Source organism: Schistocerca serialis, chromosome 2 (genome assembly GCF_023864345.2).
Source record: "Schistocerca serialis cubense isolate TAMUIC-IGC-003099 chromosome 2, iqSchSeri2.2, whole genome shotgun sequence".
NCBI classification, from domain to species: domain Eukaryota; kingdom Metazoa; phylum Arthropoda; class Insecta; order Orthoptera; family Acrididae; genus Schistocerca; species Schistocerca serialis.
In genome coordinates this window covers 904183761-904210767 of record NC_064639.1, presented here as the reverse complement: position 1 = coordinate 904210767, position 27007 = coordinate 904183761, and the positions used below count along the sequence as shown (strand labels likewise).

Genomic DNA, 27007 nt, shown 5'->3' with positions numbered 1-27007 from the left:
ACTCTGGATCACGGGGGCCGGGATCAATTCCCTGCCGGGTTGGGGATTTTTCTGCGCCCAGGGACTGGGTGTTTGTGTTGTCCTCATCATTTCATCATCATCATCATCATCATCATTTGTGGCAGTGGCTAGATTGGACTGAGAAAAAATTGGACTCTGTAACAATTGGGACTTTGTACGGGCGCTGATGAACGCGCAGTTGAGCGCCCCACAACCTAAAGATCATCACCAGTGGCCACCTTGAACGGACGTCACGTGACAGTATGAACGGACACGACGCGCTATCGATCCTTACTTTAAACATGACCCTCGTACATTCCTATTATATGTGTGGTGTCTGTTCTTTAGGACATGTCCGAAAGAGCAGACACCACGCATTCATTATTCTGCTATCGTATATGGGATGTTACAAAAAGGTACGGCCAAACTTTCAGGAAACATTCCTCACACACAAATAAAGAAAAGATGTTATGTGGTCATGTGTTCGGAAACGCTTAATTTCCATGTTAGAGCTCATTTTAGTTTCGTCAGTATGTACTGTACTTCCTCGATTCACCGCCATGATTTCATACGGGATACTCTACCTGTGCTGCTAGAACATGTGCCTTTACAAGTACGACACAACATGTGGTTCATGCACGATGGAGCTCCTGCATATTTCAGTCGAAGTGTTCGTACGCTTCTCAACAACAGATTCGGTGACCGATGGATTGGTAGAGGCGGACCAATTCCATGGCCTCCACGCTCTCCTGACCTCAACCCTCTTGACTTTCATTTATGGGGGCATTTGAAAGCTCTTGTCTACGCAACCCCGGTACCAAATGTAGAGACTCTTCGTGCTCGTACTGTGGACGGCTGTGATACAATAGGCCATTCTCCAGGGCTGCATCAGCGCATCAGGGATTCCATGCGACGGAGGATGGATGCATGTATCCTCGCTAACGGAGGACATTTTGAACATTTCCTGTAACAAAGTGTTTGAAGTCACGCTGGTACGTTCTGTTGCTGTGTGTTTTCATTCCATGATTAATGTGATTTGAAGAGAAGTAATAAAATGAGCTCTAACATGGAAAGTAAGCGTTTCCGGACACATGTCCACATAACATATTTTCTTTCTTTGTGTGTGAGGAATGTTTCCTGAAAGTTGGCCATACCTTTTTGTTACACCCTGTATATACAATATGAAAGTGCTTTACCCATCTCAGCTGCACGAGAGTATCCGAGCACGACTCCCACGCGACCTGATCACTCCACTTGTCGTATATCGCTCAGTACTGTACAATCGTAGTGTAGTGCCCCTCCCCCCCCCCCCCCCCCCAGTCCAATGTCTCTATTACTCTGAAAGTATGTATACTGTAGTTTCCAAACGCTTGACTGCTACCTTCACAGTTTGACCTCCTCCAGTGACGCTCTTTCTCCTTTACAGTAGCAAGTGGCGTTAAAGATAAAATGGTTTTCAGCAGTTAGTTTACAGTAACCCATTAATGAAAGCTAATCTTACTGTGGACTTTTTCCTATTCTGCATCAGCCCTTCGACTTCTTTCATGCTCTCCTGTTCCTGTATACAGTGAGGGGACTAAAGTCCTGCAATACCTCCTAATATCGTGTGGGACCTCCTTTTCCCGGTGTAGTGCAGCGACTCAACGTGCCGTGGACTCAACAAATTGAGCCACGCTGCTTCCGTAACCGTCCATAATTGCGAAAGTGTTGCCGGCGCAGGATTTTGTGCACGAAGTGACCTCTCGGTTATGTCCCATGGATGGTCAATGTTATCTGGGTTGCCAAAGCATTCGCTCAAATTGTCCAGAATATTCTTCAAACGAATCGCGAACAACTGGTGGCCCGGTGACATGGCGCATTGTCATCCATATAAATTCCATCTTTGCTTGGAGAAAATGAAGTCCATGAATGGGTGCAAATGGTTTCCATGTAGCCGAACGTAACCATTTCCCGGCAATGATCGGTTCAGTTGGACCATTCCATGTAAACACAGACCACACCATTAAGGAGCACCACCATCTTGCACAATGCCTCGTTGACAACTTGGGTGCATGGCTTCGTGGAGTTGTGCTTATTCGAGGCCCACCATCATCTCTTACAAACTGAAATCGGGAATCACCTGACCAGGCCACGGTTTATCCAATCGTCTAGGGTCCAACCGATGTGGTCACGAGCCCAGGAGAGGCGTTTTAGGTGATATCGTGCTGTTAGCAAAGGTACCCGCGTTGGTTATCTGCACATAGCCCATTAACGCCAAATTTCGCCGCACTGTCCAAACGGATACGTTCGTCATACGTCGCACATTGGTTACTACTGTTCTTGCATGCAGTATTGCTTGTCTGTTAGCATTCACAACTCTAACCAAACGCTACTGCTCTCAGTCGTTAAGTGAAATCCGTCCACCACGGCGTTGTCCATGGTGAGAGGTAATACCCTAAAGTGGTATTCTCGGCACACTCTTGACACTGCGGATCTCGGAATACTGAATTCCCATGGAATGTCCCATGCGTCTAGCTCCAACTACTATTCAGCGTGCAAAGTCTGATAATTCCCGTCGTGCAGCGATAGTCACATCGGAAACTTTTTCACATGTCTCACCTGAGTACAAAGGACAGCTTCAGTAAGCACTGCTATTTTATACCCTGTGTACGCAATACTTACGCCATCTATGTATGTGCGTATCTCTATGCCATGACTGTTGTCACATTAGTGTAGTGCTTATGTCTCTAACTATATTTAACTACAGCCTACATCGTCTATACCGTGTTCTGTCCTTTTGTCAGCTGTGGTTTTTCCTCTCTGCTGCTCCTTGCTACGGGCGTTTCATTGACTTCTGTTGTCACTTATACGTTGTAGTATTTTTGAATTACATATATTATCTGTAGACGTAATTTTTAACATTTTTCGACACCACCACATTCCAAATGCTTCCATCTTATTCTTCTCCGGGTTTTCGATGGTCTGTATTCCAGATACACACTTTCACGAATTCTTTCCTCAGCTCCATATGAACGTCTGATATCATTAGAATTTTACTATTGAAGAATTTCGTCCATATCGATTTTCACACGAATTTCATAAATACTCAGGAAGGCTAGGGCAGCTTATTCCAGGGTACTTAGCGCAGCGGAAACGTTGGTCATTACTGAGAATGTACGTAAAGTGAGACAGTGGTAAGCTAGTGAATTACTTCCGTTCCGCTTACGGACGAATTTCATGAATATTCGAAATGCCGTAGCAGAATAAGTAGTAAGCAGCAGGTAGTAACTACCCTGGAACAAGCCGTCCTAGCGTCTTGATTTCGATTTCGTTTAAGGGAAGCACCGCGTTTTCCCAGAACCCTCCGGCCAAATGTAAGTATTACGTTCTGCCTCCGTATTACTGATTCTACTAAATCGTTCCGTTTCATGTGACTTTGCAATATTGCTGCTAGGTATTTAAACGATTTGATGGTCTCCAAACGTTAACGAGTAATTTTACTATCGGTTACTTCGTGTTTATGAAGGGCGTTACCTGGCTTCTGTCCACATTTAAAGAGAGCTACCGTTCTGCATAACACGTGTGTCGTTCTCAGTTTCCTTCTGATTATACATTCACAAGTTTTGTCGTGAAAGAAGTCGTTACTCTCCTCGCTACTACGTTCATCGCGTTTTTCTTTTTTTATCTTTACACGGTATTCTGTTCCAAGTATGCTGTCCGTCCCTTCAGTACGTCTTCTAGTTTGAAGGTATATTTCGCTTACGAACCTTGGCACTTCTACCTGTTCTCTTTACACATTTATTCATCTTCCGACACTTTCTTTCACTTAATTCGTTGTTTCTTCGACGTAAAACTCAAACAACAGTAATGATAAGCTGACATTCTACCTGAAACTTTCTTAACAGTGATTTTTCTCCCTTGATCTTTCATGTTTATTTCTAATGCTGCTTTCTGTGTTGTGGAATATTTTCAGGAGGTACATTGTGGACTGAGAGGTACACATTTCATCAAACAATACTATGAGCTATTTTGTGACGTCTTAGTTACACTCAAGCAAAGGATCGGGATATGTCAGGAGGCTTGCGACATAAAAGTCTAACGTACAAATTCACCGGAATGTACGGTAGTATTTGCAGTTTTTATTAACTGATTATTTTATAACCTTCCAATTTCAGTCCGCGAACTGATATATCTTCAGACCTGTCGGGACACGAAGGACAGTTACTGACGCGATCATTAAGTATTGTAGTATCTTGGTATAGAATTATAGACTGATAACGGCGTGCGCTTATTAAGTAGTATTTTAATCAATAGGACTGGTGGATGTTAAAATGGCTTTTTCATTCAGAACATCTTTATGGTGCGTTTTTTGCAGAATTTTGCCTTTTTGCGCGGTAAAAAAACGTCCGCCGCTTGGCCTCGTTGACTGGAAGGCTCTGATGGGCAAGCTCAGGCGCCTCATTGCAAAAATTTTCTTGTCTTTCGCGCACGGTAGATTTGTGTGTTTAAGTGTGTCTGATGCGTATAGGTAGCTGTAATGGACGGGTGTAGTGTCGCCTTGTGTTCGTGTTGGGTGATGATGAGGGAAGTGAGGGGGTAAAATCCGATACCGGCTCACAGCCTGCTCCTCTCGAAGAGCACTACCACGGGTTCGTCGATCTTAAAGTCTCCATCTGACGGAGGCTTCGTTATCAATAGTGTCACGTGCCGTCCCTCACAAAATACTGGGAGAGGTTTGGAATTTTATACATGACACTGGTGCAAAGTCTGGGGATTACGAATTTTACGGCACCATCCATCCTCCCCTTTGCCGCAAAAGCCAAAGGGAGACAGCCGTGACGTGATGTACCCGGGCGGTTACCCATCCAAGTACTGGCCAACTTCGGTGACCCGACGAGAGCCAGTGTATTCAACGAGGCAAGGCCGTTGACACTTTTGAGCGGTACACGGAAGGGCAATCAGAAAGCAAGCGTACCGCCCCCACCAAGCCGTTGACTTGCCAGAGAGCACGCCTTTGGCGCCCCATGAGCAGGTTGGCAACCAAACATAGAGCTCATTCCGCGTTCCAAAAACTACCCGTGTTTTTAGAGCGCTGGAACGCAGCGCCCCGGCGCCACTCGCTTCCTGCCTTCACCAACAGGCTAGGTGTAACTCCAGACCAGTCAGAGACGGCCGCGCCGTCTAGTGACACGATCCAACGACGCAGGACACCATCTGAATTGAGCCAGGCGCGGTGCAGCAGAACGCGCTGTACGAAACAAAACCGGGACACTACACAGCAGCGCGCATTTGTCTGCCGTAGACCAGGCCGTCGCTCACTACCTCCTCATGGGACCCCAGGGCTCAGATTCCAGTGTGTTCATTTTCGTAATGAGGGCATCACCAGGCAGGCCAACTTCACTGCGTTTTAATCATTTTTCATGATGCCATTGTTTGAGAGTTGCAACATCGTGCCTACTTCACGTGTATAAGCTGACTGGAAGAAAACTAATAACCTCCTGGAATAAATGATAATTAGTTGAAACCCTCAGATGCCGACAGATGTTGTTGATATACCTCGACCGGGACTCGAACCCAGGATCTCCTGTTTACATGGTAGACGCTCTATCCATCTCTTTTTTTTTCGATATAGTTCGTTGCGTTTGGTCTGGACGGAGGTTACAAGACATCCGTTCAAGTTGATCGTTGATGCCTTGACTCAGTTTCTCTTTAATTACAGAGAGCACGCAGCCCTCTGACCGAACACGCTGAGGTACCGTGCCGGCATCCATCTGAGCCACCGAGGACACAGATGAATGGCGCGACTGCAGGGACTTATACCTTGCACGGTTCCCGTGAGACCCACATTCCCAACTGTCCACAATCTACATACTTAATGTTCCTATTAGATATTTGCCCATCCACTAATTACTCGCGCCCACTAAGGTGACGATTACCGTAAGAGTTCGGGCAACCTGTGCGCATTCGCACAGATGAAGGTCAATGGCCGGGTAGCCATTTAACTATACACACTACTGGCTATTAAAATTGCTACACCAAGAAGATGTGCAGGTCATAAACGGGTATTCATTGTACAAATATATTGTACTAGAACTGACATGTGATTACATTTTCACGCAATTTGGGTGCATAGATCCTGAGAAATCAGTACTTCTGGCCGTAATAACGCCCTTGATACGCCTGGGCATTGAGTCAAACAGAGCTTGTATGGCGTGTACAGATACAGCTGCCCATGCAGCTGCAACCCTATACCACAGTTCATTAAGAGTAGTCACTGTCGTATTGTGACGAGCCAGTTGCTCGGTCACCATTGACCAGACGTTTTCAGTTGGTGAGAAATCTGGAGAATGTGCTGGCCATGGCAACAGTCGAACATTTTCTGTAACCAGGAAGGCCCGTACATGAGCTACAACATGCGGTCGTGCATTATCCTGCTGAAATGTAGGGTTTCGCAGGGATCGAATGAAGGGTAGAGCCACTGGTCGTAACACATCTGAAATGTAACGTCCACTGTTCAAAGTGCCGTCAATGCGGACAAGAAGAGACCAAGACGTGTAACCAATGGCACCTCATACCATAACGCCGGGTGATACGCCAGTATGGCGATGACGAATACACGCTTCCAATGTGCGTTCACCGCGATGTCGCTAAACACGGATGCGACCATCATGATGCAGTAAACAGAACCTGAATTCATCCGAAAAAATGACGTTTTGCCATTCGTGCACCCAGGTTCGTCGTTGAGTACACCATCGCAGGCGCTCCTGTCTGTGATGCAGCGTCAAGGGTAACCGCAGCCGTGGTCTCCGAGCTGATAGTCCATGCTGCTGTAAACGTCGTGGAACTGTTCGTGCAGATGGTTGTTGTCTTGCAAACGTCCCCATCTGTTGACTCAGGGATCGAGACGTGGCTGCACGATCCGTTACAGCCATACGGATAAGATACCTGTCATCTGGACTGCTACTGATACGAGGCCGTTGGGATCCATCACGGCGTTCCGTATTACCCTCCTGAACCCACCGATTCCATATTCTGCTAACAGTCATCGGATCTCGACCAACGCGAGCAGCAATGTCGCGATACGATAAACAGCAATCGCGATAGGTTACAATCCGACCTTTATCAAAGTCGGAAACGTGATGGCACGCGTTTCTCCTCCTTACACGAGGCATCGCAACAACGTTTCACCAGGCAACGCCGGTCAACTACTGTTTGTGCATGAGAAAGCGGTTGGAAACTTTCCCCATGTCAGCACGTTGTAGGTGTCGCCACCGGCGCCAACCTTGTGTGAATGCTCTGAAAAGCTAATCATTTGCATATCACAGCATCTTCTTGCTGTCCGTTAAATTTCGCGTCTGTAGCACGTCATCTTCGTGGTGTAGCAATTTTAATGGCCAATTATGTATGAAGATAGTAACTGTTCTCGAAAGAACAGATACCATTGATGATCGTGTAGCTTCTCTAGAATAAATGATAATTAGTTGAAACCCGCATCTGCCGACACCTGTTGTTGATATACCTCGATGGGTCTCACGGGAAGCGTGCAAGGGATAAGTCCCTGCAGTCGCACTATTCATCTGTGTCCTCGGTGGCTCAGATGGATAGAGTGTCTGCCATGTAAGCAGGAGATCCCGGGTTCGAGTCCCGGTCGGGGCACACATTTTTAGCTCTTCCTATCGAGGCATATAAACAACACCTGTCGCAGCTGAGGGTTTCAATTAATCATCATTTATTCTAGAGAAGCTGCACGGTCATAAATGGTATCTGTTCTTTCGAGAACAGTTACTATCTTCATATATAACTTCTTGGAAGGGAACTGGTATCGAAGTGTCATGTGATCATCCACTGCTGACGTGTCATGGCGGTGAAAAGGTGTTCGGGTGTCAGTAGAATGTGTGCAAGCAGAACAGTAAGATGGTTCGACGTCGAAACATGACAAAATTGCACAGAGGAGCCACTGTGTTCGGACGAGAACGAAGTCCCCCGACGTGTAACTTCCAACGTTTTTAAGGCCATATAACACGACATGAGAACGGTGATAATTGCAAACAAATATTCTAACACTAGTTTTCCATAAACACCTGTATATTGTATGTAAGTAAGAGTTGGCTGTACGGTGTACGCTAAAGCCCAATGAAGTCAATAAAAATCATTAAAAGATCCTAACCCACAGGAACCGAATGCGAGTGTCATGCCTTGTTACTAAGAGGCGGTTCCAAACTCGACAACAACTGTTTCTGTCAGTGAATGCACGTCCACCTTAACCAGTTTCGAAGCACTGTCTGGAATGAACATTTGGAATGAACCTTGAAAAAGGCCATTGCTTACAGGGTCATACATATGCCATCTTCAGTGGGCCGAACTCCACAGAAACAGAAGATTAGCCAGCTAGAGGCATGTATTGTGGCCTGGCCAATCGGAATTCTGTCTCGTTAGAAACGATGCAAGGCGCTGACCTGCTGTTCAGTCTGGAGGTGGTTCTGTAACGTTTTCAGATGTTTTCCGTGCCGTGCTTCAGCATGTTACCCTCATCCAGGTTACCCTGAGCTAGGATCAGAATGTTTACTTCGACTTCCCCAGTCACCAAATGTGGTCCTTTCTTATATTATGTTCGTTTGTTGTGGACATCATATGTTGGAAGACAACCATCGTGTTCTCAGCACAGCCAAATACGTTCCTGGTTTGACTGACGCGTAGGTGCCATATCACACTTAGACTGGCATGTCAAATCTTACGATCATAATCCAATGCAAAATATCTACGACGTTTGTAACAGGAAGCGGAACATAGTTTTTTTGGGATTGAATCATCAGACTTAGTACACATGAAGAAACTTGTGGAATTCTCAAGCCTAGAAGCGCTAACACAGGGTATTGGAGTGATGTCTTCTGGGAAGAATAATCTTTTGTCCGGTGTGCTAGCGTATATGCGCTAATTTCTAAGGGGAGGGCGTACTCTCATTCGGGTCATAATATTAAATTAGCAGCCAGAGGCCCAGAATTTCTGTATCCACTGGAGTTGGTGTGTGAAAATAACAGATCACAGAATGTAGTTGTATCGTTCGAAACAATTCCTCCTCGTAAAACGCCGGCCGGTGTGGCCGAGCGGTTCGAGGCGCTTCAGTCTGGAACCGCGCGACCGCTACAATGACCTCAGATGTTAAGTCCCATAGTGCTCAGAGCCATTTGAACCCTCCTCGTAAATGGACCGGAATAGAACCGACGGTGTTCAACTACTCGGACTGCCAATACCCCGATCCGTCACCCCTGAATCTACCGCGCCGGAAATTTTAAGATAGCTAAAACTAGGAATACTCTACTTTTCTTGAATTTGGCTGAACATTATACTCACACATGCAAGTAATGACCCACAAACTATAACATTAGGAATGATCACCCATTAGCCCAAATCAAGAACGAACTGAACAACTCGTGGCCTGCTTCTGGCTACTCACGTAATGGAGGGTAATGCACACCACGCAAACTTCACTGGCACAGCACAATAATTCGTACGAAATTAAATGCAAACAATGAAACACGCAAATGCAGGCAAACACTTACAAACTACATAAATAAAGAAACATTGGCAACGGAAAGCAAATGAAAACAAACAAAACTGTTTAACTCTTATCTCATTAGTATTTCTAGTTCATTGTTTGGAAAAATGACTGCGTCGGAAATTAATGGATTTGCAAAGTTGTTATGATTATGAAAAGAACTAATTCAATGAACGGAACCAAGTTTTAACTACTTTTCTGAATATTATTGAAAATAAATCTGAATAGCATTTTTCCTTTACGATAGCGGCGGGCGCGGCGCTTTTCACAGTATATCCGTTGTCAATGCAAAATTAAATGAAGTCAGTTGTGCTGTAAATCTTGCCCGTGGTTCCGATTGAACAATAAGTGCCGTGCACATGTCTACATAACCTCTTCAGTCACGCGGCGATCAATACACCGTACATTCATTCAGAGTTGTTTGTATCAATGCACGACAAGTAAATGCGTTACTGTTTTTCAGCTTCATTCCTCAGGCTGTGGTAAGCACTAAATAGTCTGCGTTGTCTACAATCGAAAACTGTATCTGTACGGCGTGCTCACAGTTTGCCGGCCTGCACATCAAAGTTTTATGTTTAATGAGTCAAAAAACAGTTCCGGCAAATAAGCAACGCGACAAATGAAGTTACTGGCAGTAAACTCCGAGATCATGAGTGTAGCACTGTCCAAACATTGATATTTTTCATCGGTGACGGACACAATGTGTGGCAGTACATACGTGACACGACAGTACCTCCACTGTGTTCCTCTTACTCCAGACTCTCTGTTGGTGCTTTCCTCTGTCGACCTATCGATATGGTTCTGCACCCATCATAAAGCTCGCTTTACCCAACACACTCAAAGATGCTGATTACAACGATTTACAGTTTTACGAGGGCTATTCAGAAAGTAGGGAACGTTTCAGCATTTTAAAAACTAAGTACAAGATATACATTTTATTATATACATCTGAAAGAGCGACTGACATACTACTTTTCCACATAGTCACCAAACACACTGAGGCACTTATCATAGCGGTGGACAAGCTTTGAAAGACCTTAGTCATAAAATTCTGCCGCCTGAGACTTCAGCTAGTGAGTCACGCCCGCCTGGAGTTCCGCGTCGTCATCAAAGCGCTGCGTTGCAAGCCAGTTCTTCATCTTGGGAAACAAGTGGAAGGCGCTTGGTGCAAGATCGGGGCTGTAGGACAGATGAGGGAAAATTTCCCATTTGAATGAACTGAGGAGTTCTTTAGTGCGGTTTGCCGTGTGAGGTCGAGCGTTGTCTTGCAAAAACAAAGTTTTGGACATCAGATTTCCTCGGCGTTTGTTTTGAACCGTTCTTCTAAGGCTGTGCAAAGTTTGACAGTATTGTGAAGAGACGGTTTTCACGAATCGTTTCATCACCTTTAGCGACAAGATCGTCAGTCACAATGCTCGGGCGTCCACTCTTCTCTTCATCATGAACGTTGTTTCGGCCATTTTTAAACCGAATGCACCATTTCCGGACGGGACATTCACTCATTAAGATGTTTCCGTACACCTCGCACAGTTCTCAATAAATTTCTATATGTTTCAGGTATGTTGCCGACAAAAACCGTATCACAGACCGCACCTCACAACTGGCGGTATTTTTGATTGCAGCGTACATTTCAAATTCGAATATCGAAAAAAAAAAAAAAACACAGACGCGCAGAGACGTTCCCGCTGTCACGGATGGATGCGGTCTGAGCTGCCCTCCACGCCCGCACCAACATGGTGACCAGACCAAAAGTTCTACTGTCACCTCCGTCAACATGTTAGTTATCTAATAGGTGGATCACAGGATGCTGGGCTGTGATGTTATCCGTGCGTCTGGGTAAGACTACGCATTAACATGGTCCATCAGGTGATAGATAGTGAACGGAACGCGAATGAGGGTAGCAATTTGAAGAGCAGAGGGTAAAAAGTGCCAAGGCTCGTCCCGTGGAGAAAAAAAACCTCTGCGACAGTGAACGCACATGCCAAAATATACGCAATCGGCGCACGCCTGGCGGCCTCAGACGGAAACGTTCCCTACTTTCTCAACAGCCCTCGTATATAAAATCGTAATTTTATGTTAATCTGATAGTAGAAAATGAGTTCAAATAACATGTTAACAAATAAGAAAGCATACAACATAAAAATAATTAAAAATGGCGATCACATTCATAGCAACTGCGTTACGTAAACAAAAGCATAATGTATCCGAAATTAAATTTACAAAAACTTATTCTGTAATAACCTTTTCAGTGTATGATGAAAATGAATCAGATAAAGTGAAAAAGAAAGTACAGAAAAAGGGAGGAAAATGTGTATCGTTCTGTCGAGTTGACTTCATAGGTGGCAGCTGTTGAGCTAAGGAACAGCAGCACGCCAGATCGACGCTACGCTTTGTTTTCTTTCGCGGTGGCCTCTGAGACACGGACAGCGGGACAGAAGCGGCCTCAGCTGGTACCCTGAGCGGATGTGTGCGGAATCCGGAACGCCACATCGCTGGCTGTTTCGCAGTTTTAGCCGGAGGCTGTAGGCCGACATCAAAGACGTGGCGTGACGTCACAGCAGGGCGTGTCCCCGTGACAGCGTCGGCCTCCCTGAAGGATGCGGAGTACGGGGAGGCGTCCCAACAGCGCGCGAATCGTGGAAGCGGCGAACACGCGCCACATTCTGTGCGCTCGTAATGCACACAGCGTGCAAACCGCCTCTCGTCGGCATTGTGTACTAAGTGGAGCAGCTTGCGGGTGCAATCAATCATTCTCTACATGCAACACGTTCATAGCATTCGTAGATTTTGTAGAAAGCCGTTGACAGTGTTGATTGGAATACACTCTTTGAAATTTTGAAGGCAGCAATGATTATATTCAGGGGGCGAAACGTTATCCATAACATGTACAGAAACTGGACTACACCTTTGAGGTTCAAAAGGCAGGAAAGGGAAGAAGTAATTGATAAGGGGAAGGGAGGGAGAGAGAGAGAGAGAGAGAGAGAGAGAGAGAGAGAGAGAGAGAGAGAGACAGAGAGAGTTCCCCATGTATTCAGCTTGTGCATAGAACAAGCACAAAATGCAACAAAGGAGTAATCCGAAAGACACTTCGTCGGTTGGAGAAAGTTTCTTGAAAAGAGATTTTAAGATGAACTTCAGCCGCGCGTGGTAGCTGCGCGGTCTAGGCCTCTTGTCACGGTCCGGGCAGCTCAACCCCTCGGAGGCTCGAGTCCTCCCTCGGGCATGGGTGTGTGTGTGTTATCCTTAGCGTAAGTTGGTTTAAGTTAGATTAAGTAGTGTGTAAGCTTAGGGACCGGTGACCTCAGCAGTTTGGTCCCATAAGACCTTACCACAAATTCCAATTTAAGATGAAAGTCAATAAAATTAAAACAAGGGTAATGGAATTTATTCGAAGTAAATTAGACAATACTTAGGAAATGAGAGAATAAAAGTTGTAGATCAGTTTTATTATTTAGGTAGGAAAGGATTATTTTATTTATTTTTATCTGTTATTACTTTAGTGTTCTAATTTCATGCACTGACACGTTTCACGGCATTGGAGATCTGCTCCTCAATTTGGTCCTACGGAACTAGACGTGAGAAAAAAAATTACAGCAGTAGTGGGAGGAAATGAATGAGGTAGTTGCAGTAAGAGAGAGCAACAGGGAGACAGCGACAGCGACAGGAGACAGTAGTAGCAGGACAGAATGAAGATAACTTTAGAATTCCATAGCTCAATCGGTAGAAACGGAACTCTTAAAGGATCACTTTGTTGTCCATTTGTTAGTACCCTTTTTTCTCGGGAACTGGTTGTGGTATGATGTTGAAATTTATGTCGCATACTAAGATCTACGGTCTTGGCTGTGTAAATAATTTCAGCTTTCAATCCAACGCAGTCAAAAGATACGCCCATATATGTCGCATATCTTGATACAAACTCTCTCCTCAAAACGTATGAGGAACTCTTTAAATAAATGTCTATCCTGATGGTTTTGCGGTAAAAGCGCCTGTTCCCAAACAGAGATGTTGCGGGATCGAATCCCTGTCGGACCACTGATTTTTCTGCCTTCGTTTCAAGCTACCCTTCACCTCTCAACGATGTGAGGAGTCAGCAGAAACTGTAGGTCCACTTTCCCCGGTTGGATAACTAACGTAGGCTAGGTAGACGCAAGCCGCCCAAGTGTCGTTGGTCATTGAGCCACACTAAATTATTATTATTATTACTATGATTATCGTATGTGTACATAATTAAGTATGTACGGAGTCCTCAGAGTGCGAGCCCTACTCACAACTGCCCGGTTTTCTTGAAAGTAAGGATCTGTTTTAATTGTATGCACTGCAGCGTTACGGTCGGCGATCGCACTGGGTCCCTGCAACTATTTAGCTACCTACCGTCGCCAGAAGGAATATTCTCTTGTGTTTACGTTAGTTCGCGTTCATTTAAAATTGCTCAGTTAATTGAAACTCCCGAAAAGTGTGAATTAAATGCACTTTTCATTTCCTGAGTGTAAAAAATGTCAAACCTGTCTAAATTCATTGGCAGGTTGGCGAAGTTTACAGAGAAAAAATCACTGCGAATGACGGGCTGGTAAAAAACTGATTAGAGCAACAAATGGTCGTGACATAGTGCCAAATGGGAAACCATATGTAATCACGGAAAACCTTGTGCATTAATATCTTAAAAATTGAACAGAGGGGACACTTTACGATACCCGTCCAGCCATCCGCATTAAATAGCTTCAGGCAAATGCCGGGATGATATCTTTGAAAACAACACGACCTGTTTCCCTTTCCCAGTCCCAGCTTCTACTCCGTATCTAATAATCTCTTTGTCGGCCAGGTGATGGACCCAAAATTTCTGTTCTGTGCACTAAACATCCTCAATTGCTTGTTGGGTATATTCCAGTGTATGTCTTGTCCGGTAATTTTTGCCCTATACGACTCCTACTGCCATGACAGTTATTCGCTGGTGTCGTAACACATATCCTGTTACCCTGTACTTAAAACATATCCGCCAGGAGGAGGTTGGTTTGCGGTTGTAAGATCATCCCTGTTGCAAACTCCTATGCAGGTAATTATATCCGGCGGGGCAAGAGGAAGTTTCGCGAAGACCGCATTCCATCTACATCTGCATGAATACTTTGCAGTTGACATTTAAGTGCTTGGCAAAGGCTTCATCGTAACGCTTTCAGGCTCTTTCTCTTCCTTTCTAACCTCGAATAGCACTTGCAAACTCCGATTTCTTTCTTTCTTTTCTTTTCTTTTTTTGCGGATACTCATTTCTTCCTATGTGGGTGGGACTCTACAAAATATTTTTGATCATGAAAAGAAAATTGGTGATTGAATTTTTGTGAAGATACCACAGATTTGTTGCATTATCTGTTACGCCAGTAAAGCGCAGGCTTTGATTAGCCTTCTGCACATTTTCTTGTGGTGGTTCCAGTTTAAGGTCTATGTATTTGTAATCCCTGGATATTCAGTTGAATCCACAACCTTACAATTTGTTTGATTTATCGGTAACCGAAAATTATTGGATTCCTTTTAGTATACATGTGGATGATCTCACTTTCATGATTTAGAGTCAATATCATGTCTAAATCATTTTGCATTTCGTTTTGAACTTTTGATGACTTATTGGATGATAAAAGACAATATTGTCTGCAAACAGTCTAAGAGAGCTGCTCAAATTGTTTCCTAAATCGTTCATATAGATTAGGAACAACACAGGTGCTACAACACTTTCTTGGGGAAAGCCAGATATCACTCTGCTCAATGGATGTCTTTCCATCAGTTGCTACGGAATGTGATCTTTCTGACAGGAAATCATGAATCCAGTAACACAGTTGAGAAGATACTCCATACACACGCAATTTAACGAGAAGCTGATTGTGAGGAAATCTAGAAATCTTGTATCAGTTTGAGATCACGTGTCGATAGCACTCATTGGCTCAAATGGCTCTGAGCACTATGGGACTTAACAGCTATGGTCATCAGTCCCCTAGAACTTAGAACTACTTAAACCTAACTAACCTAAGGACATCACACAACACCTAGTCATCACGAGGCAGAGAAAATCCCTGACCCCGCCGGGAATCGAACCCGGGAACCCGGGCGCGGGAAGCGAGCACTCATTGTTTCGTGAGTATAAAGAGCTATTTGTTTCACAATAACGATACTTTCTGAATGCGTGGTGACTATATATGAATAAATTGTTTTTTCGACGTGTTCCATAGTGTTCGAACATAGTATATGTTCCAGAGTCCTATTGCAAATCGACGTCAGTGTTACGGGTCTGTAATTCATCGGATTAGTCCCATTTCCTTTCTTGAGTATTCGTGTGACCTGTGCAGCTTTCCAGTCCTTGGGTACGGGCTCTTGGTGGAACGAGCGATTGTAATATGACTGCTAAATATGGAGCTATCGCACGAACGTACTCCGAAGGGGGCGTAGTTGATTTACAGACTGTAGCATTTTAGAGCATAATTTTACTGTTTTTTTTCTTGTTTTGATGCATACTACCACTTCCCAAAATATGGAAAGCAAAGAGCTTGCAGTAAGAGAGATTTGTTTCACAATATTGAAAATCAGGAATATTTCATAGCTCTTAAGGTATGAGTTTTAGAGCCCATGTTTACTTGATATTTGTGCTTCTATTATAGTGTACTTTCAGCCGTGTAAGTTTGTGCCATCCTTTTTGATACACCCTGTATATTAATACTTCTGTACCTAGCTTAAATGAAAGTGCCCCACCGCGTTTTTTATCTGTATGTTCGGGGTAATTTCATGAACTGCTGTAGGGTTTTGAATACGGTTTCCACTAATAGTCAGATTGATTCACGAGGAATGTTTGTGTATACACCGTGTATCATAATTAATGGTGTAAACGCACAGAGTTGAAACTACACAATACTAGAAGCAAAAAAGTCTGAGTAAACGAACCGTTTACGCGGTTACTACGACTCTGTGGCTACTAGCCATCACTGACTTTATTCTGTGTAAACGTCATCCATGTGAGGAAAAGGTAACAATGCTGTTTAACATTAAGAAAAGTTGTTACAGATTCTTTGGTAGAACTGCAATTGTTTTCATTGAACACAGAGGCAGTTCAATGAGGTGCTCAAAGTGTTTCGTGTCCTTTCAAACACATCTGGATCAATCGAAATTCTTGACAAGCATTAACAAATCTTTGCTCCAGTTCTTCAACTGTGTTAACCAGAGTGGTGCACAGTACACTTTTAAAGTGGTCCCAAACACGGAAATCCACGAGGTGATACTGGAGGCCACGGTGCAAGTTCTCCTCAACCATCTTTGGTCGTATCGATACGTTGCATATCGTCTCACCACAGCAGCAAAATATGCCGGTGCTCCATCGTACAAGTGCCACATCCCCTGGCGTTGCTCCAAGGGAACATCCTGAAGCAGTCCTGCAAGATGACGCCGCACAAACGGAAGGTAATTCCGTCCATTGAATTTTTTCGTAACATTTACGACCCCACAGGACGATCACCTAGTACTCTTAGAGTAGTGGCTGGTAACCACAAGGTCGTAATTATTTTCCAAACTGTTCGTCTACTGACCTGTGTTTACTGAGACTTTTTTTGGTTCTAGTATCGTGTCCTTTCAACTGTATGCGTTTATGCCACTAATTATGATACACCCTGTATGATCTATTACCCATGCGCCGGATAAGTAGTCAGGCCGTAGACGCTAAGTGCCACCTGTGCGAAGTCGGGGTGTGACGTTAGCAACTATACAAAAAGTATGCGTTATGCGTAATGGGAAATTAAGTATAGGCGACATTTTATGTAGTTGGCAGTTTATAAGGTATACATTCTACAACGGCTGTTTCGAGTGTAATGAGTCATCTTCAGATAACAACTGCGGACTGTTAGTACAGCAAACACTGGCTCGTCCCCCAGCTAATGTTGGCTCATCTACATGTTACAAGAGGCAGTCGGGAGATGGGGGGTCGTGTGTGCTGTGGTAACAGCCCAAGGTGAACGGTCTCTCAGTACCACATTTCATTTGTGTTTCTGAGTAACTGAGGCGCGTAACTCTACTTTTGTAGCACCTACTGTGTCTGGAGTGTGGCCGTTATATACTTGCCGATCAGGAAAGTCTGTTCCAGTGCAGAAGCAAATTATACGGCAAGCGCTGCTGTATGGTACCAGGTAAACTAACCACGATCTGCAAAAACGTACCGTGATAAGAATATTACTCACTAACAATGCCGGCCGGGGTAGCCGAGCGGTTCTAGGCGCTACAGTCTGGAACCGCGCGACCGCTACGGTCGCAGGTTCGAATCCTGCCTCGGGCATGGATGTGTGTGATGTCCTTAGGTTAGTTAGGCTTAAGTAGTTCTAAGTTCTAGGGGACTGATGACCATAGATGTTAAGTCCCATAGTGCTCAGAGCCATTTGAACCATTCACTAACAATATCCATCTGTATCTACGTACATGCGATCCACTGTACCGTGTATGCCCGAGGGTAGATCGTACAAATCTTAGCGATTCCATTTCCTATTCCATTCGCGTACTAAGCGCCCGAAGAATATCTGTCCGTATGCCTTTGTACGCGTCCGCATTCTCTTACTTCCGTCTTCACAAAGCGAGACGCACGATGTTGGCAGAAGAATGGTCGCACATCTTGTAACGATCCTAAAAGCGCATCTCTGAATTCGTTCGGGGTCTCTTCCATGCCGACTTGATAAACTAGCGTCGTGTATGTGATTTCCTTTGCAGATGACTTACACTTTCACAGAACCTTGCAACAAATCTGTCTTCTATTTGTCTTTCCTAATACACTCCTGGAAATGGAAAAAAGAACACATTGACACCGGTGTGTCAGACCCACCATACTTGCTCCGGACACTGCGAGAGGGCTGTACAAGCAATGATCACACGCACAGCACAGCGGACACACCAGGAACCGCGGTGTTGGCCGTCGAATGGCGCTAGCTGCGCAGCATTTGTGCACCGCCGCCGTCAGTGTCAGCCAGTTTGCCGTGGCATACGGAGCTCCATCGCAGTCTTTAACACTGGTAGCATGCCGCGACAGCGTGGACGTGAACCGTATGTGCAGTTGACGGACTTTGAGCGAGGGCGTACAGTGGGCATGCGGGAGGCCGGGTGGACGTACCGCCGAATTGCTCAACACGTGGGGCGTGAGGTCTCCACAGTACATCGATGTTGTCGCCAGTGGTCGGCGGAAGGTGAACGTGCCCGTCGACCTGGGACCGGACCGCAGCGACGCACGGATGCACGCCAAGACCGTAGGATCCTACGCAGTGCCGTAGGGGACCGCACCGCCACTTCCCAGCAAATTAGGGACACTGTTGCTCCTGGGGTATCGGCGAGGACCATTCGCAACCGTCTCCATGAAGCTGGGCTACGGTCCCGCACACCGTTAGGCCGTCTTCCGCTCACGCCCCAACATCGTGCAGCCCGCCTCCAGTGGTGTCGCGACAGGCGTGAATGGAGGGACGAATGGAGACGAGTCGTCTTCAGCGATGAGAGTCGCTTCTGCCTTGGTGCCAATGATGGTCGTATGCGTGTTTGGCGCCGTGCAGGTGAGCGCCACAATCAGGACTGCATACGACCGAGGCACACAGGGCCAACACCCGGCATCATGGTGTGGGGAGCGATCTCCTACACTGGCTGTACACCACTGGTGATCGTCGAGGGGACACTGAATAGTGCACGGTACATCCAAACCGTCATCGAACCCATCGTTCTACCATTCCTAGACCGGCAAGGGAACTTGCTGTTCCAACAGGACAATGCACGTCCGCATGTATTCCGTGCCACCCAACGTGCTCTAGAAGGTGTAAGTCAACTACCCTGGCCAGCAAGATCTCCGGATCTGTCCCCCATTGAGCATGTTTGGGACTGGATGAAGCGTCGTCTCACGCGGTCTGCACGTCCAGCACGAACGCTGGTCCAACTGAGGCGCCAGGTGGAAATGGCATGGCAAGCCGTTCCACAGGACTACATCCAGCATCTCTACGATCGTCTCCATGGGAGAATAGCAGCCTGCATTGCTGCGAAAGGTGGATATACACTGTACTAGTGCCGACATTGTGCATGCTCTGTTGCCTGTGTCTATGTGCCTGTGGTTCTGTCAGTGTGATCATGTGATGTATCTGACCCCAGGAATGTGTCAATAAAGTTTCCCCTTCCTGGGACAATGAATTCACGGTGTTCTTATTTCAATTTCCAGGAGTGTACTTAGGCTACATGATGATTCCTTTGCATATCGTTTCCCAGGATTATCCCAAAGTACTTACTCAATGTGACGTGCTACACATGTTCATGACTCACGTACTGTTCTCTCTGTTATTGGTTTTGCCTTGGATCTACCCAAATTTAAATAGGGCAGCCATTCCTTACGCCAACGGCAATTGTGTCCAAGTCTTTCTGATTATCATTATGGCTGTCCAGCGACGATATTTTCCATAGACAGCAGCAACGTCAGCAAACAATCTGATGGTGCCAGAATCAAATTTTCACTCTGTAAGGCGTGTGCGCTGGTATGAAACTTCTGGGCACGTTAAAGCTGTGTGCCAGGCCGAGACTCGAACTCGGGGCCTGTACCTTTCGCGGGCAAGTGTTCTACCATCTGAGCTAGCAGGACTCACAATCCGCCCTCACAGCTGTAATTCTGCCAGACCTCATCCCCTACCTTCCAAACTTCACAGAAGCTCTCCTGAAAACCTTGCAGACTTGACTTAGCCGCAGCCCGTGAAAGGCAAAGGTCACGAGTTAGATCTCGGTCCAGCATACAGTTTTAATCCGCCAGGAAGTTTCATATCAGCGCACACTCCGCTACAGAGCGAAAATTTCATCCTAGGACGTCACCCAGGCTGTGGCTAAGCCAAGTCTCCGCTACACCCTTTCTTCCAGGAGTGCTAGTTCCGCAAGGTTTTCAGGAGACCTTCTGTGGATATCTTCTGGTAAACCTTCCGGGATGTAGGTCGTGGTCCATGAAACTCTTCAGCTCCTAACGTTTCGTCCAGAGCTGCGCTGGACATCTTCAGAGGGGTGTTTCTCCTCCGGTGAGTCTTGCCGACTGACGGGTCGGACGTCTGAGAGCGACTTATGTATCGTAGAAAGTGGGCGTGACCAGAGTTACACGTGATATGCAGAGATAACCTTTGTCAGAGATAAAACTTAACTATCGATCGTAATCTCGTCACGGATAAAACTGTCTAGCAATTCTGTAGTGCTACTGTCCAAATATCACTAAGTTTCATGGTCTCTTCTTTCTACAAATAATATAGTGATGTCCGAAACTGTTATTAATAAGTCAGACAGAGTTTTATCTCAAGACGAAATTTCAGTTCTTGCAAAAGGAGGAAACTACTCTATAACACCTCCGAAAGTTCCTGTTGAGGATATTATTGCAAATGTACTCTCCCCAAAGAAACTGCAAATGCAATCCGGATCGAAACCACCAGAGTATTATGCCGCAGTAAACCTCTGGAAAGTAATTTAACCAATGGCGAAAGAAAGGCTCTGAGAGATTTAAATGCAGATGAAGACATAGTGATTGTTCCTGCTGATAAAGGGAATGCTACGGTCGTTTTAAATACAGAAGATTATCAAAGCAAAATTTTGAATCTTTTAACGGCAGGGCAATACAAAAAACTTAAGAAAGATCCTACAGCCAGCGTACTACGGAAAACAAATAATTTGATAAAATCGGCCACTTCTATTCAAAAAGAAGAAAAAAGAGCTTTATTGAAGACTGAAGCTATGTATCCTAGACTCTATGGCCTACCCAAGGTACATAAGAAGGACCTACCTCTGAGACCGATTGTTAGTACTATCAATTCTCCTACGTACGAAATAGCAAGATATCTAACAACTCGCTTACAACCATATTTTGGAAAAACGGACTCATATATAAAGGACTCACGTCATTTTATAGAGAAAATTGAAGGTTTAATTCTGACTCCTGAAGATATTTTAGTAAGTTTCGATGTAGTATCTTTATTTACTATGATTCCAGTTAATGAAGTTATGGATTTTATAACGGATATTTTTCCAGAAGATCTGACTGCTCTTTTCAGACACTGTCTTACTTCCAGTCATTTCCAGTGGAATAATGAGTTTTACGAACAACTTAATGGCGTAGCAATGGGTAACCCATTGGGTCCTGCAGTAGCTAATTTCTACATGGAGAAATTCGAACAGTCAGCCTTGGAAAAAGCAGATAAGAAACCATCTCGCTGGTATCGGTATGTAGACGATACATTTGTGGTCTGGCCACATGGTAGAGAAGCCTTAGGCGAATTTTTTGATTACCTTAATAATATAAATCCAAGAATCCAGTTTACCATGGAGAGAGAAAATGATAACAAAATACCGTTTTTGGATGTTTTAGTTATGAGACAGACGGATGGAAGCTTGAAACAACAGATTTTTAGAAAAATAACGCGCACAGACAGATACTTACACAAAAACTCTAACCACCATCCAAAACAAAAAAGAGGTGTGATTACAAGTCTCGTTGACAGAGCCAGACGGATTTGCACGCCAGAGTATCTAGACGACGAATTAAAACATCTGAAGCACGCTTTTGAGAAAAATGGCTACTCAAAGAAAGAAGTAAGCAGAATTCTGCACCCAAACAACAAAAAGCTTAAGGACAAGTCCGAAAAACGATGGAAGAATACAGTCTCTCTCCCTTTTATAAAGAAAGTAACGGATCAGATTGGAAAGATTTTAAGTAAACATGATATTAGACCTGTTTTTAGACCAACGAAGAAAATTTGTCATGTTCTTCGGTTTGTAAAAGATAAACGCGCTCCTCTATCAGCCAGTGGCGTATATAAAATTCCGTGTACATGTGGTAAAGTTTATGTTGGAACAACAAAAAGAAGCATAAATACACGGTTAAAAGAACACAGAAGTCTTTGCCGATTAGGAAAAACAGATAAATCGGCTGTAGCAGAACACGCTTTTCAGCCAGGAAATCATCAAGTGAAGTTTTCCGAAACAAAAATTTTATCTACGACGACGAACTATTACCCACGGCTTTGTAGAGAAGCAATTGAAATATATAAACATAGGGATAATTTTAATCGGAAAGAAGAGACCATGAAACTTAGTGATATTTGGACAGTAGCACTACAGAATTGCTAGACAGTTTTATCCGTGACGAGATTACGATCGATAGTTAAGTTTTATCTCTGACAAAGGTTATCTCTGCATATCACGTGTAACTCTGGTCACGCCCACTTTCTACGATACATAAGTCGCTCTCAGACGTCCGACCCGTCAGTCGGCAAGACTCACCGGAGGAGAAACACCCCTCTGAAGATGTCCAGCGCAGCTCTGGACGAAACGTTAGGAGCTGAAGAGTTTCATGGACCACGACCTTACATCCCGGAAGGTTTACCAGAAGATATGTCATCCGGTCGTGAAAGCCTTCATACTATGACCTTCTGTGGAGTTTGGAAGGTTGGAGATGAGGTCTGGCGGGATTACAGCTGTGAGGGCGGGTCGTGAGTCCTGCATGGGTAGCTAAGATGGTAGAGCACTTGCTCGCGAAAGGCAAAGATCCCGAGTTGAGCTTCGGTCGAGAACAAAGTTTTAATCTGCAAGGAAGTTTCAATCTGATAGTGGTGCTGATCTCGTCTTACTATCGTTTATGCACGCTGAAATCCCTATAGGTCATTACGCTTCCAGGAACTAACAAGAAAGGCACTGTAGATGAGCCGCCCGGGGTGACCGAGCGGTTTTAGGCGCTACAGTCTGGTTAGTTAGGTTTAAGTAGTTCTAAGTTCTAGGGGACTGATGACCTCAGTAGTTAAGTCACATAGTGCTATTATTTGTTTTCCCAGGAACTTGTTCTTGCTTATTGAGGTCACTTCAGTGACCACCGGCTTGATAGCTTGTTTGTCCATCTTTGGAACGTAATACGGTAGGATATCGACATGGATTCAACAAGTCCTTGGTAGATTTCGAGGTACATGTGATGTGCTGGCGAAAGCACACCAGGCAGCAAAGAAGTTGCGAGAAGATGGCGATAGAGGCCAAAGACAGACTCGGGAGAAACAGGCCGCCAACGACCTCTCAGCCGCCAGTATGTTGATCGCCGCCGCGGACCGGAAGGCCAGTCAGTCAACCAGTGAGTGAACGAGTCGAGTCATCAGTCGCAGCCCAGTTGGAGTCGCAGTCGCAGTTAGCTCAGCCTCTAGCTCAGAGTGAGTCAGCACCTAGCGACCAGAGTAGTGTGAATAGCGGAACGTGTACTTCACCAGCAGTGAGGCTAACGTGAACTATTACGGAGAACTCGTACCACAATGCCTGGACTAGCTTAAGTTTAGTCCTGTAGCTTCTCCTTTATATTAATAAAGAACCCTGTTAATACGAGGGGCGTTCAGAAAGTAAGCTCCGATCGGTCGCGAAATGGAAACGACTATGAAAATCCGATAAAGCTTTGCACAGATGTGTTGGGTAGTGTCTCTAGTATAACCCCAGTTAGCATCACGTCGCTCTTCTCATTTCTGAGCTCGCAGTGAGTGCGTAAAGATGTCTAGAAAATAGAGTCTGCCGCCAAGTACGAGGGCCTGGTGAGAAATTTCGCCTGAAGCTATGCAGCTAACATTACATAACTGTCGTGCTGTTTCGTCTTCACGACAATTCTCAGCCGCATTCTGCAGGGGCAATGAAGATGCTCCAGCATCGTTTTCAAATGGAAATGTTAGATTAGCCACAATACAGTCCGCAATTGTCTCCCCCTGAGTTTCATCTCTGGTCACATGAACCGCTGTCTTTGAAGACATTTTGACACAGACAACGAGGTGTAGGCCAGCGTGGAGAATTGGCGGAAAGCACTGGCAGCTGCCTTCTATGATGAGGCTATTGAAAAGTTGGTACAACGCTATGACAAAAGTCTAAGTCAGAACGGCGACTACGTAGAGAAGTAGCTGAAAGGTGTAGCTAATTGTTACAAGTAAAACATTTCTGATGTTCACTGTGGTTTCAATTAGGCAATCAATCGGAGCTTACTTTCTGAACGGGCCTCGTACATGTGTTTAGTTTGTGTTATGGAAAGAGGGTACCGGCCACCAAACAACATCCTCTCCTCGCTTCCAGTGCTACAGCTCTACAGTAACAACGAGACGACACAAAATGTGACACCACATGTTTGCGGACAAGACACGTTTAATAATTTCGAGCGAGTGATCCGTGAACGCGGTGGTGGCATCCGATAGTGTCCCAGCTCCGGATAAGGCGAATTTGGTGGTAAAGACATCAACATGAGTTGACTATCAAGCTCCTCAAATTAATGTAGTACGATTCTGGACTTGTGACGCAGACAGTATCCTACTGCAAGATGCCACTTCTGGATGCAGGATATCCGCAGTTATGTTCACGCAGTACACAGACGTCACGGTGCCTTGGATTACTACCACATATCCCACGAAAAACCCGGGTGAATATCCCCGACACCATAATACTGTCCCCACAGAATTGCGCCCACATGCATTGATGTCGGCGTACTCGGACACGGATCATCGACGTGCTGCAACCAGAAACCTGATTCGTTCCACCAGACGACACGTTTCCATTGATTCACGATACAATTTCGATGATCGCGTGCCCACTGCAGTCGTAACTGACGATGTCGTTAGGTCAACATGGGAACACGTAGGGGAGTAGCAGGTTCAACAATGTTCGCTGAATAATACGCTGAGAAACGCTTATGCCGGCACGAGCATTGTGTTCTGTCATCAGGTATGCCATAGATTGCCGCCTATCCTGCTTTACGGAATAGGGAAATCCTCGAACTCCGCGTTCTGTGAACAGGGGTGGCTTCATCGTCCTTCAGCCACTGTCCACAGACGATCACGACAGCAGTACGCGAGCAGTCGACCAGCTTCGCTGTTTCCTAGATGCTTGTTCCCAGGCACCGAACCAAAACAATGTGCCCCTTTTGCTGTCCGTATCATTGCTAGAATGATAACCCATTCGTCTCTTCTCTGCGTATATACTCTCGTTCCCACATCACGTGCCCGCATTGCCCCAGGCGGCATTCGTTCTTGCGGTGCGCAGTGATCATAATATGTCACCTCCTCAGTGTAGCTGACAGCCGGCCGGAGTGGCCGAGCGGTTCTAGGCGCTACAGTCTGGAACCGCGCGACCGCTTCGCTCGCAGGTTCGAATCCTGCCTCGGGCATGGATGTTTGTGATGTCCTTAGGTTAGTTAGGTTTAAGTAGTTCTAAGTTCTAGGGGACTAATGACCTCAGTAGTTAAGTCCCATAGTGCTCAGAGCTATTTGAACCATTTTGTAGCTGACACCATAAGGCCTTTGCGTAGGCAGCGCGCTGTTTTTACGTTTACGATTGGCAATGCAGTGCATCCTTATTGACCGGTGATCTGAACAGACGTTCTGCCGCAAAGCACGTATATACATTCTAGCACTTGTTATTGTCAGTGGTTGAGTATAAAAAATGGTTCAAATGGCTCTATGCATTATGGGACTTAACATCTGAGATCATCAGTCCCCTAGAACTTAGAACTACTTAAACCTATCCTGCCGGGATGGCCGAGCGGTTCTAGGCGCTACAGTCTGGAACCGCGCGACCGCTACGGTCGCAGGTTCGAATCCTGCTTCGGGTGTGGATGTGTGTGCTGTCCTTAGGTTAGCTAGGTTTAAGTAGTTCTAAGTTCTAGGGGACTGATGACCTCAGAAGTTAAGTCCCATAGTGCTCAGAGCCATTTTAACCATTTTGAACTTAAACCTAATTAACCTAAGGACATCACACACATCCCTGCCCGAGGCAGGATTCGAACCTTCGACCGTAACAGCAGCGCGGTTCCGGACTGAAGCGCTTAGAACTGCTCGGCCACAGCGGCCGGCGGTTGAGCATCACCACATAAAAAATTCGCAGACGTAATGTAACTGATTTAGTGATGATGCACTCGAAAGTTCAGTTCTCTGTCTTAGTAAAATCGTGATGAATCGCAATCTACAAAATAGGAAATGGAGTAAGATACTCATTTGTGGTATTCCAATCAGGATGCAGAATTTAAATAACGCGGCACGTTTGCCATTTCTCGGCTGTTACCAAGAGACATTGCGGGTAGCGAAAATGTTTCGCTTTGTCGTCGAACCACTTGTTGTCATCCTCAAAGTTTATTACATAGAACATGGGAGTTCTTCGGACTCATTTCGCCAGCTGAGTACAATTATCGATGGGCGATACGTACTCGATTCATTGGCAATTCGACGAGCAATATAAAAGTTTGAGAAAAGTGGTTCGGCTTCTGGTGATAACACACCAAAGCGACTTCGTACCAGCCGGTGCGCTAATAGTGTCGTCCCAATAATGTGTTACCTGACCTCGACTGACTGTCGATCACAAGAGCTGAACATTTCAATTAGCACTATGCAGTGAATTCTGACTAGAATCTAAATTTACATCCTTACTAGGATCAATTGGCGCAACAGCTACTGCCAATAATCGTTTGCAATGGCG

The 27007-nt window shown here is 45.3% G+C and overlaps 1 protein-coding gene and 1 non-coding gene across 3 annotated transcripts in view; both read left to right on the top strand.

Moving 5' to 3' along the window:
* Positions 1-27007, top strand: part of LOC126458255 (protein tweety) — a 1040173-nt gene that overhangs the window by 430793 nt on the left and 582373 nt on the right. The gene's annotated exons all lie outside the window — the stretch shown is intronic.
* On the top strand, positions 7562-7635 carry Trnat-ugu (transfer RNA threonine (anticodon UGU)). The gene has a single exon. It is a non-coding gene; the product is annotated as a tRNA-Thr (tRNA).